Raw genomic sequence first — 12,951 nt, 5'->3', positions numbered from 1 at the left:
ATCCCCTTCTGTCTCCTTGTACCTCTCCTGGAAATCAACTATGCAATGTTGCACAAACTCCATAAAGTGTTTAGAAAACTTTCCCAGAGCATTTGACATTCCATGCCGTAATCCTTTTCTCCCCAACCATCGTGTCTCTTCAAAGTAGAGAAGCCTATGGTGCTCCTGGCAGCCCCGCGTATTGCCATTAGCCAGCCAAAAGCTCATTGACTCATCTTGGGCATTCTATTATGGGAATCGGCTCATGCCAATAGGGCAAGCAGCCAAACACGTGAAATTAGCCTTATTATAAAGTCTATTGAATGTGTGGGCAACATGACAAGACTATGACTGAACTGATATAGTTATGAGGAACCGGTTCTGTCAATGTAATCTGACCGGCTTCTATGAGGAGGCACGTTCTAGACTGGATCGGGGTAATCCTATATTGTGAATGTTCCAAAGTATTTGTAAGTGGGTAAGTAAAGTGGTTAGGTAAATGAAACTATAGAACAACCAGTGTCATGCAGCTGCTGCAAAGGAAAAGGGATAATAAGGGGCATCAAAAGGGGCATAGATATACATGAAAAATAAATAATACCACTGTACACTGTCCACTTGTTTGTGCATCAGGGTACACAATTTTGGCGCAATGGCCTTAGTAAATCTGGGCCATTGGGTACAGTTTTGGGCACCAGCATATAAGAAAGACATGGAGCAGGTTCAAGGATGGGCAACCAAAGTAATACAGGAGGTGGGAGCACTACAGTGCTCAGAAAGATTATCAGAATTAGGGTTAATTTGGAAAATAGGTGGATTAGGGGCGACCTAATAACTATGTAAATATATCAGGGGGCAGTACAGAGCTCTCTCCCATGACCTATTTATACCCAGGACTGTATCTATAACAAAGGGGGCATCAGCTACATCTAGAAGAAAGGTTTCTAAACCTCCACAGACGGGGGTTCTTTACTGTAAAAGCAAATGGGGGAGATTTATCAAAACCTGTGCAGAGGAAAAGTTGACCAGTTGCCCATAGATTTGCTTTCATTTTCTAGAGACCTTATTTTTTATTTATTTTTTTAAATGAAAGCAGCGATCTGATTGGTTGCTGTGGGCATCTGGGCAACTTTGTCTCTCCACAGGATTTGATAAATCTCCCCCAGTAAGACTATGAAACTCTCTGCCATTGGAAGTTGTTGTAAGCTGGTCATACACTTTCGAATGCTGTCAACCAAATGTTTATGTGTCCTTTATGAAGAAGGGAGGGGTAAGCTGCTGTCAGACAGCTCGGGCAGCTGTTTCTCTCTCTCCCAGAACAATAAGGTCAGGAAGTTGAAATCCAACATGCCCAACCCTTCTCTCCCCTGACATCATCTGTTGGTGGAAAGTCTGGAGGCTTCTATATACTTTAAACAGTTGTCCAAACCCTCCAAAGTCTCCGGGTTCGGCAGAATTTTGTCTAAAGTGTTTGGGCACCTTTAGTGAACTTACTGAAAGGATTTGTGGACCTGGATAATAGGAGTGTAACAATATTACAGAGTTAGCAGAAGATGGAAAAGGATTTGAGAGATGGAAGGAGATTTTACCTAAAATGAGGAAAATTGTCTCCTACTTCTGGATCAACATTACTAAAATGTGTTGAACTGGATGGACTTATGTAGTAATTTTTTATCCTTATAAACCACTGGTATGTTACTATGTTATTGACTATGCACTATGAACCAGTTATTTTACACATCTCAATCTACATCTTCATCAGTTGTTGCCCTTAAGGCTACTTATTCCGCAATTCTCAACACATAAAAAAATACATAAGAATTCTCTGAAATCACCATTACTCATGGTATGGCATGTGCCTAGTGGTCCTATAAATGGGCTATAGGAAGATGATTGGACCTCAAGGCACGGCGCACGTTCTAACCATTCACCACCCATCTGTATACATTGATCCTCTTGGGATAAGACCAATGACATTATGGGGGCTTCATAGTAAGCTTTCTGTGGGCTGCGGTACCATAAAGTTATCATTAAGGATGCCTTTAGTGGTGCCCATGATAGAGGACTGGTGGCTGGGAAGCTTGTTTTCTATGTTCCCTAGGAAATCACTGTACCTTTCACCATTACAAACTTTTTATTTTTACTTCTTCTGATCCCACTGTCAGCTGTCCTAAAAATGTGACACACATGTTCCCCCCCCCCCCCCCCCCGAAACAGGATGATTGACGAGGGGGTTGTCAAAAAAGAGAAGGGAAGGACATACATACCATGGGAGCATAAAGGCAACTACAAATGCTAACTATGGGGCCCATGAAAAGGATAAGTTAAAGGGATACTCCAACTTATAACACTTATCCCACATCTACAGGACATAGGGGTCTAACTGATGAAGTCTGACCTCGGAACAGAGTGCCAAGTTGTGCATGCCCGCCTCGACTCCATTCATTGTCTATGGAGCTTCCAGAGAAAGCCCGGAGCTACGTAGACAATAAATGGACTAATTGCTCCTTTCTGACATGAGACTTGGGAGCCCGTTCGGTTCTCAAAGATTGCGGGGGAACCCAGCAATTGGATAGGAAATGGAGAAATGTGATGGGTTGAAATACCCTTTATACCCTTAAAGTTTACCTTACCCTCTTTCTATGGGTTTTTGGCCACCAGGACATTTACCCTGTCAAACAATAATAACCAGGTTTAGGCTGTTGTAAGCTTCTACAATGGATGATACAGCGGAAGGCAACATTTAAGAGCAGAAACTAGAATCAGGGGAACCAACTTATGGTTTTTAAGGTTCCACATAAAACTTCTGCCATACCAGGGGTGATATAAAGAACTATGGTGCTCTATAGCTAAAATTGTAATGAGGACCGACCACGCCATGACCGGATTTATCACTAAAGTCCATAAAAAGCTTAGAATTGTTTTGTTCTCCATAATTCACAGCCATAATACACACAGTAATGTCACAGTAAAGGCATAATACACAGTGATGTCACAGTACAGGGATAATATACACACTGATGTCACATTACAGGGATAATATACACAGTGATGTCACAGTACAGGGATAATACACACACTGATGTCACATTACAGGGATAATACACACAGCGATGTCACAGTACAGGGATAATATACAGTGATGTCACATTACAGGGATAATACACACAGTGATGTCACAGTACAGGGATAATACACAGTGATGTCACAGTACAGGGATAATACACACAGTGATGTCACAGTACAGGAATAATACACACAGTGATGTCACAGTACAAGGATAATATACACAGTAATGTCACAGTACAGGGATAATATACACAGTGATGTCACAGTACAGGGATAATACACAGTGATGTCACAGTACAGGGATAATATACACAGTGATGTCACAGTATAGGGATAATACACACAGTGATGTCACAGTACAGGCATAATACACACTGACGTCACATTACAGGGATAATACACACAGTGATGTCACAGTACAGGGATAATACACACAGTGATGTCACAGTACAGGGATAATACACAGTGATGTCACAGTACAGGAATAATACACACAGTGATGTCACAGTACAAGGATAATATACACAGTGATGTCACAGTACAAGGATAATATACACACTGATGTCACAGTACAGGGATAATACACACAGTGATGTCACAGTACAGAGATAATACACACAGTGATGTCACAGTATAGGGATAATACACACAGTGATGTCACAGTACAAGGATAATATACACACTGATGTCACAGTACAGGGATAATACACACAGTGATGTCACATTACAGGGATAATATACACACTGATGTCACATTACAGGGATAATATACACAGTGATGTCACAGTACAGGGATAATATACACACTGATGTCACATTACAGGGATAATACACATAGTGATGTTCCAGTACAGGGATGATATACAGTGATGTCGCAGTACAGGGTTAATATACACAGTAATGTCACATACAAGGATAATATACACAGTGATGTCCCAGTATAGGGATAATACACACAGTGATGTCACAGTATAGGGATAATACACACAGTAATGTCACAGTACAGGGATAATACACAGTGATGTCACAGTACAGGGATAATATACACAGTGATGTCACAGTATAGGGATAATATACACAGTGATGTCACAGTATAGGGATAATACACACAGTGATGTCACAGTACAGGGATAATATACACAGTGATGTCACAGTATAGGGATAATATACACAGTGATGTCACAGTATAGGGATAATATACACAGTGATGTCACAGTATAGGGATAATACACACAGTGATGTCACAGTATAGGGATAATATACACAGTGATGTCACAGTATAGGGATAATACACACAGTGATGTCACAGTACAGGGATAATATACACAGTGATGTCACAGTATAGGGATAATATACACAGTGATGTCACAGTATAGGGATAATATACACAGTGATGTCACAGTATAGGGATAATACACACAGTGATGTCACAGTATAGGGATAATATACACAGTGATGTCACAGTATAGGGATAATACACACAGTGATGTCACAGTACAGGGATAATATACACAGTGATGTCACAGTACAGGGATAATATACACAGTGATGTCACAGTACAGGGATAATACACAGTGATGTCACAGTACAGGGTTAATATACACAGTAATGTCACAGTACAAGGATAATATACATAGTGATGTCACAGTACAGGGATAATACACAGTGATGTCACAGTACAGACATAATACACACAGTGATGTTACAGTACAGGGATAATACACACAATAATATCACAGTACAGGGATAATACACACAGTGATGTCACAGTATAGGGATAATACACACAGTGATGTCACAGTACAAGGATAATATACACAGTGATGTCACAGTACAGGGATAATACACAGTGATGTCCCAGTTCAGAGATAATACACACAGTGATGTCACAATACAAAGATAATACCCAGTGATGTCACAGTACAGGGATAATACACAGTGATGTCACAGTACAGGCATAATACACAGTGATGTCACAGTACAGGCATAATACACATTGATGTCACAGTACAGGGATAATACATACAGTGATGTCACAGTACAGGGATAATACACACAGTGATGTCACAGTACAGGAATAATATACACAGTGATGTCACAGTACAGGGATAATATACACAGTGATGTCACAGTACGGGGATAGCACACAGTGATGTCACAGTACAGAGATAATATACACAGTGGTGTCACAATACAAGGATAATATGCACAGTGATGTCACAGTACAGGGATAATACACAGTGATGTCACAGTACAGAGATAATACACAGTGATGTCACAGTACAGGGATAATACACACAGTGATGTCACAGTACAGGGATAATACACAGTGATGTCACAGTACAGGGATAATACACACAGTGATGTCACAGTACAGAGATAATACACACAGTGATGTCACAGTATAGGGATAATATACACAGTGATGTCACAGTACGGGGATAGCACACAGTGATGTCACAGTACAGAGATAATATACACAGTGGTGTCACAATACAAGGATAATATGCACAGTGATGTCACAGTACAGGGATAATACACAGTGATGTCACAGTACAGAGATAATACACAGTGATGTCACAGTACAGGGATAATACACACAGTGATGTCACAGTACAGGCATAATACACGGTGATGTCACAGTACAGGGATAATACACACAGTGATGTCACAGTACAGGGATAATACACACAGTGATGTCATAGTACAGGGATAATACACAGTGATGATACAGCACAGGAATAAACAGTAGTCACATAACAAAAGGACAAATGTTACCATTATATCATAGAAAAGAAAGCAAAACGGTGCGCACCTGGTGAAGATCGTCAGATGGGTAATATTGTTAGAAAACAAAGAAGGTTCGCCTCTTACCAAATGATGTTATCAGAGCACAATATCTGTATTCGGAAAATATAGTATTGGTCAGCCGCACACAGGTCCCACCGGTATAGTGGATCCAGTACCGGAATACAGAGCCAGAGAGACAGACATCAAAGGTCAGCAAACAGGGGCATCTTACTGAGCACTAGACCAGCAGGGATGGAAAGTACAAAGTGGTTTATTGTTTAAAATACATAAAACTTGTATTTTTGCACGATTATAGGCATTATTCAGAATTTTTTCTGGATAGTATTTCTGTATAAATTGGTCTTGAAGGACCTGGGATTGCAGTTTGAATGTAGATTGATTAGTGCAGTTCTTATGTATCCTTTTGTATTGCGAATATGGAATATTGGTTATCCACTTAAAATGGGCACTGTGAAAGTCCAAATAACTATTAGCGTCAACTTTTTTTTTGAAAAAGGTGGAAGTGGTGAATGAGTTCTCAATCTCATCATGAGAGATGCAGATGTCCATCACAATACATGGGGTTTGAAATTCACCCTAGAACACTTATCAACCCAGTATCAACTTTTTGGACATCTGCATCTCTCATGATGAGAACTCATTCACCACTTCCACCTTTTTCAAAAAAAAGTTGACGCTAATAGTTATTTGGACTTTCACAGTGCCCATTTTAAAAAGTGGATAACCAATATTCCATATTCACAATACAAAAGGTTAGAACTGCAATGATCAATCTACGTTCAAACTACAATCCCAGGTCCTTCTAGACCGATTTAGATAGAAACACTATCCAGAAAAAATTCTGAATAATGCCTATAATCGTACAAAAATACAAGTTTTATGGATTTTAAAGGGGTACTCCGCTGCTCAGTGTTTGGAACAAACTGTTTCAAACTCTGGAGCCGGCACTGGGAGATCGTGATGTCATAGCCCTGCCCCCTCATGACGTCATGCCCTGCCCCCTCAATGGAAGTCTATGGGAGGGGGCAGGACAGCCATCACGCCCCCTCCCATAGACTTGCATTGAGGGGGAGGGGCGTGATGTCACGAGGGGGCGGGACTATGACGTCACAAGCTCCCAGCTCCAGCGTTTAGAACAGTTTGTTCCAAATGCTGAGCAACGGAGTACCCCTTTAAACAATAAACCACTCTGTTCTTTCCATCACGGCAGGCCATCCCTGCTGGTCTAGCGTTCCATAAGATGTCCCTGTTTGCTGACCTTTGATGTCTGTCTCTCTCGCCATTATATCATAGCGCCCAAATAATGTACCACAAAAATGTCAATATGTAGGACATCACAGCATGTATAAAACATGTAATGATGTCACGTGTAAGCATTACACCTCGTATCCGATTCTAGGAATAATGAGGTGACCCATAGGAATAATACAAAAAGTAACATAACAGAGAGGTATTAATGTACACTCGCTACCCTGGTAGTTGGGCCCATATTATTTACCACGTACGAGTGAGCAAATCCTAAAAGAAGAAACCTGTTCTTCCCCGTTACATAAAACCACTTAGCTCCCTTTAATGCTCCAAAAACATCAAAGAGGAGATGATCGCGGCTGACATCCTCCCATATGAGATTATTTCAAAGCATTTCCCTTCACATTATTCCAGTCTCCAGCTCATGACCAGGGCTCGGATACACTCGGGGGGAGCTCAGATTTACCATATAGGATTTCTCTTGGCTACCTGAGAGGTTAAAGGGTCTGTCGTCCAAGCCCAATGTCCTGTCATGTAATCTTGTTAAATGGATGGAGGAGCTTTTCCTGGATTTGACTGGCAAAGGGACATCTGTCAGGTAGTCATGTCGGGATTTCGGCGTTTAATGGTGTTTGCGGATTCTTTTAAGTGCAAATCTAATTATAAAGCAATTTAGAACATCTTGAGTCCCAGGAAAGCATTGTGACACCTCGCGTCTTTCTGTTCTTCTCGGGACGAGACACTTCTCATATCCATGTGATCTCGAGAGGTTAAGGAGCTAATGTGTAATTATTATAAGGACTTCGCTGCCTCTTGTTTTATCAGTAAGGAGGACATGTGTACAATACATTACAAGATTTCCCTCATAATGAGAACGTGGAAACAGATTTTTTTCAAATTTAGTAAAAAGGAAAAAACTGAAATTTCGTATGGACATAAGTATTCAGATGCTGAATATAATATATGTGATATTTATCTCTGGCTCCTTCCATTTCTCTTGATCATCTCTAAGATGTTTCTCCACATTGGTTGGAGTCACCTGTGGTAAATTCACCTGATAGGACAGGATTTGGGAAGACACAGCATTGTCTATATAAGATCTCACAGCTAACAATGTAAATCAGAGCAAATACCAACTCATGAGTTGGGAAGAACTGCCTGTAGAGCTCAGAGACAGGGTTGTGTGGAGGACCAGATCTGGAGAAAGGGATAAAACATTTCTACTGCACTGAAAGTTCCCAAGAGAACAGTGGCCTCCATAATTCTTACATTGAAGAAGCTTGGAATAATCAGGACTCTTCCTAGAGCTGCCACCCCAACAAATTAAGTAGGGTCTTGGTAAGAAAGGGTGACCAAGTACTCAATGGTTACTCTGACTTAGCTTCAAAGATCCTGCATAGAAACTTCCAGTAGGTCGACCGTCTAGTGGAGCCAGCTTGTCTCTGCAGCATTGTTGGTCTTCCCTGAGTTTGGTGAATGGGGACTTCGATTCTGGACCTTTGCAGGTTCCTTATGGCCTGGAGGGGAAGGAGACATTTTGTTGAGTGGCCACTCTCCTTTCAGAAAAGGGCTAGCGATAGACCACATTCTAATACACTTTCTGGGTGATCAGAAAAATCAGTTTTGCTTCAGCATTTTTCTACCACACCAGAGAACAAGAATACTGTAGAGACGAATATATGCAAAGAAGGTCTGTGGTCTACTTCTACTTGCGATACCACAACTTCTTTTAATCATACTTTACTATAGACACCAAGGCAACAATGACTGTACACTTCAAACATCTCCTTAGGCTTCTAATCACCTGCCAGAGGCCAAAAAGTGCCATTTGGCCTCAGTTGGGTAGAAATATTATGGGCAACTCAACTATGCTATGGGCAACTCAACAACTTTTCCTCTGGATAGGTTTTAATAAATCTCCCCCATTGCGTATACTTTTTTTTCTTCTATTTTCAGTGGCATTGTAGACACTGTAGGCATCTGGTAAAAAAAAAAACTATAGTGTGTGATATGTGAGTAACATGCTTCCCTATGTGCCACATGTGCCACGGTAGGCCTATACCCTGGCATCTGTCAGAGGTATAAATCTTTTTGACGTCCAGTAAATGCAGTATGAATGCATTCCAGCTGGGACATGAATCTTTAAAGGGGTACTCGGCTGGAAAACATCTTATCCCCTATTAAAAGGATAGGGGATAAGAGGTCTAATTGCGGGGGGGTCCCATTGCTGGGGATCTTGGGTGCGGCACCACAGTCAACCGGTGCATGAAGCGAACACCCCTCAGTGCTGGATAACTGGTGACCACAGCCACCATATCTCCTCTATTCATGTCTATGGGAGGAGGCGTGACAGCTACGTTCTATTCGTCACGCCCCCAGTGGCAGGACCCCTGTGATCACACATCTTATCCCCTATCTTTTGGAGCTATCTCTCCTGTTCCCTGTGTACCCACGAACATTTGTTTGACCGACAGCTATCTCTCCAACAACTATCTCTGCTCTTTCCCGTGTACCCATGAATATTTGTATGGCTAACAGCTAACTCTCCTCTTCCCTATGTAACCATGAATATTTGTATGGCTGACAGCTAACTCTCCTCTTCCCTATGTAACCATGAATATTTGTATGGCTGACAGCTAACTCTCCTCTTCCCTTTGTACCCATGAATATTTGTTTGGCTGACAGCTTTCTCTCCTGTTATCCATATACCCATAAATATTTGCTTGGCCAACAGCTCTCTCCCGTTCCCCGTGTACCCATGAATGTTTGCTTGGCCGACAGTTATCTCTCCTGTTCCCCATGTACCCATAAACATTTGGCTTGGCAAAATGCTCAAGTGTTCCCAATAAGGAAAGAAGAAGTTAACTGCTGCCATACTCTAGTTGAAATCAATCAAGTATGATCCTTCTCTCTACTGACATCATCTGTCAAAGGAGACTGGGGAGGCCCCCATACACATTAGATGGTTGGCTGGTCCTGCCAAAGTTGGCAGGTTTCATTGTCTTTTGACTGAAGTGTCACAGTTGATATAATTATGGTGAGTGCATTAGGCATCACCACCAGTGTTCTCTGCATGGGATATCCCCAAATTATGACCTGTTGGGTGTACTTGAGTACTGCTTGTGGGAAACACTGGTGTATAGGGACCTTAAAGGAGCTCACACACTTTTTATACCTGTTGTCTGACTGTTCACCCTCTCGATCTCCCCATAGACATGGACACTTGGCACAGGTAAGCATTAATGTTTCATCTATGGGGAACTACGGGTAAGCCGTAGCCATACAGCTATGGCAGAAGCTTATGTCTCCCACAATAGAAAAACCAACATGTCAACATGTCTGACCCTTCTGTCCACGTACATCATCTATTGTAGAGTCAGGAGGCAGCCATACCCTTTAGACAGTTAACCTAAAGCACTGACTTGGTAGGATCTGCCAACTTCAGTCTAAGGTCTATGGGCACCTTAAGTATTGTGACAGATCTAATGACTTTCAAAGTTCTCCGGGAGTTTTTTTTATGGTATTCAAGCACACGGAGAAAAAAAAGTAGTCCAATGAAGGAAATCTCATGTTTGAAATGTATATAATCTATTATCTGTTTATGGTACCAGATGTGATGGTCTTCAGGTCCCATGACGTTTTGCCAAATTACTATTATTGTAAAGGAAAGGGGATTGCATGGGGGGGTTATTTAAACTTACGGACCCCTGTGGCTCCCCATTGTGCTGTGTGATTGTAAGGCTGCTAGGATTACTGTCGTACAAGATGCTATCTCACTTGTATCACATTCGCTCTTGTTTTCACTGAACACTCATATTTATATTATCAGGGGTCCAGAAATCCAGGATAACCATCTCTGATGTGATCAGGCCGTCCTGCTGCCCCCAACTTGTGATCCTTTTGTGGATGTCTAGCCCCAGGCACGGAGAGTCTGGGAACCTGCAAGGAAAATTCTCTAACTCATTAACATCCCAATTAAGAGGGGACAAAGCAACAGCAGCTCCAAGGAGCGAGTATAAGGAGCGGAGAAAGGGAGAAAAGATAATTAAAAGGAGCGGCGGGGATTATATCCCATCATGAATGCACTAATGCACTGGCAATGGGGAGCGGCCTTATAACTCCTAATTCATTTGACATTAAAGGTTTCGTTGTGATATCTTTTCCAATAACACCATAACAATATAGAAAGAAAAGAGGGGGAAAAAAAAAAACAGACGGGGGAGGAGAGCTAATATCGCTCTATAATGGTCCATGATACCCAACAGTATAGTAACTCTTTCCATGCTGGATTGTAGACATTTGTTAGATGTTTTTTTTTTTTCTTTCTAATATAACCTTTTAACATTAATATTATTATTCACTTTAAAAAATGTACATTCTTTTTAAATCTAAAAATATTTATGACAAAGTATAGTAATAAGTATAGTAAAAGTATAGTAATATAGTAATAAGTAAAAAAACAACAAGAAAGAAGAAGAAAACCAAGAGTAGTAAATCAAATTATTTTTTTTTTATCGAAAAATATTCACCGTATGGCTAATTTACACCTGGAATGTTTACCTACTTATTTTGCATTAACTAATAGAGGATGTTCTTAGATTTAAAATAAATAAATAATACAATAGTAAATAAATACATACATAAAAATAAATAAATACATATGTAAATAAAAGAAATAAATAATACATAAATAAAAATAAATAAATATATAAATAAAATTAAAAAAAATATGCCACTTCTTGAACAACTTTATTTTATTTTTTTTAAATAATAAATTTTTTTTTAATTATGTCATTTGTGTTCATTTAAATATTTTAGCTTCTTAAGTAAATATTTGTTTATACTTTGTTCAGTCTTTTAATTTGTACTATTTAAGAATACTATTTAAGAATATTTATGGTTATTCACACCTGGAGTGTTTACTTAGTGGCCCAAATACTGTATTGGCATTTGCCGTTTGTTTTTCTTTATTGTTTTCATTTTTTTTTTTTAGAAATACATTTTTAAGAATGTGGCTAATTCCCATAGCTTACTAATAGCTCTTAAGTGACTCAGACGTTTGCATATACTTTTTTTTAACCAGTTTAGAATAATTCCCTCCTTCAGCCCTGTCTATCCACTTGTTCAAGTCTTCAATAGTACAGACAATAGCGTGTAGTATTTTTCTGTGTCTATAATATTCGGAGATGTTCTTGTACGCATCCTAACCAGGATACAAGCCAAAAAAAAAGTAACATACAACTTACAATTTTTTTTTAATAATCATATAATAGCCTATAATAATAATTTACACAATTATAGGCATTATTGTCAATACAGTTAAAGAAAGTTGTTTTAGGAAATTAGTTACTATTATTATCATGAGGATAAGGATAAATATGATAGTGGTAGGGATTCTATTATTACTATTATTATCATGTGGATAAGTATAAATATGATAGCGGTAGGGATTCTACAACTTCTACTATTATTACTATTATTATTACTATTATAATCATGAGGATAAGGATGAATATGATAGTGGTGGGGATTCTACAACTTCTACTATTATTATTATTATTATTATTATTATCATGAGGATAAGGATGAATATGATAGTGGTGGGGATTCTACAACTTCTACTATTATTATTATTATTATTATTATTATAATCATGAGGATAAGGATGAATATGATAGTGGTGGGGATTCTACAACTACTATAGTGATTGTTGTTGTTGTTGTTATTATTATTTTTATTGCTGTTTCTGTTATAGTATACGAAATTCAAAGTGAAATTTAGCAATTATATAGCAAGTGCTTTTTGGAAAAAAAATGTTTTGTTGTGTTTCAGAAAAATAATTAT

The 12,951-nt window shown here is 39.4% G+C and overlaps 1 long non-coding RNA gene across 1 annotated transcript in view; it reads right to left on the bottom strand.

Annotated features, from left to right (window-relative positions):
• Positions 1-10,497: 10,497 nt before the first annotated feature.
• The window catches only part of LOC130313343 (uncharacterized), a 44,926-nt gene continuing 42,472 nt past the window's right edge, over positions 10,498-12,951 (bottom strand). Inside the window, exon 3 of the long non-coding RNA XR_008861322.1 lies at positions 10,498-11,046. This is a non-coding gene — a long non-coding RNA (uncharacterized LOC130313343). The remainder of the gene's footprint in view (positions 11,047-12,951) is intronic.

The sequence above is a fragment of the Hyla sarda genome, chromosome 1 (assembly GCF_029499605.1).
Source record: "Hyla sarda isolate aHylSar1 chromosome 1, aHylSar1.hap1, whole genome shotgun sequence".
Taxonomy (NCBI): domain Eukaryota; kingdom Metazoa; phylum Chordata; class Amphibia; order Anura; family Hylidae; genus Hyla; species Hyla sarda.
The sequence above is the reverse complement of the archived record's forward strand: the minus strand, read 5'-3'. Positions and strand labels throughout refer to the sequence as shown.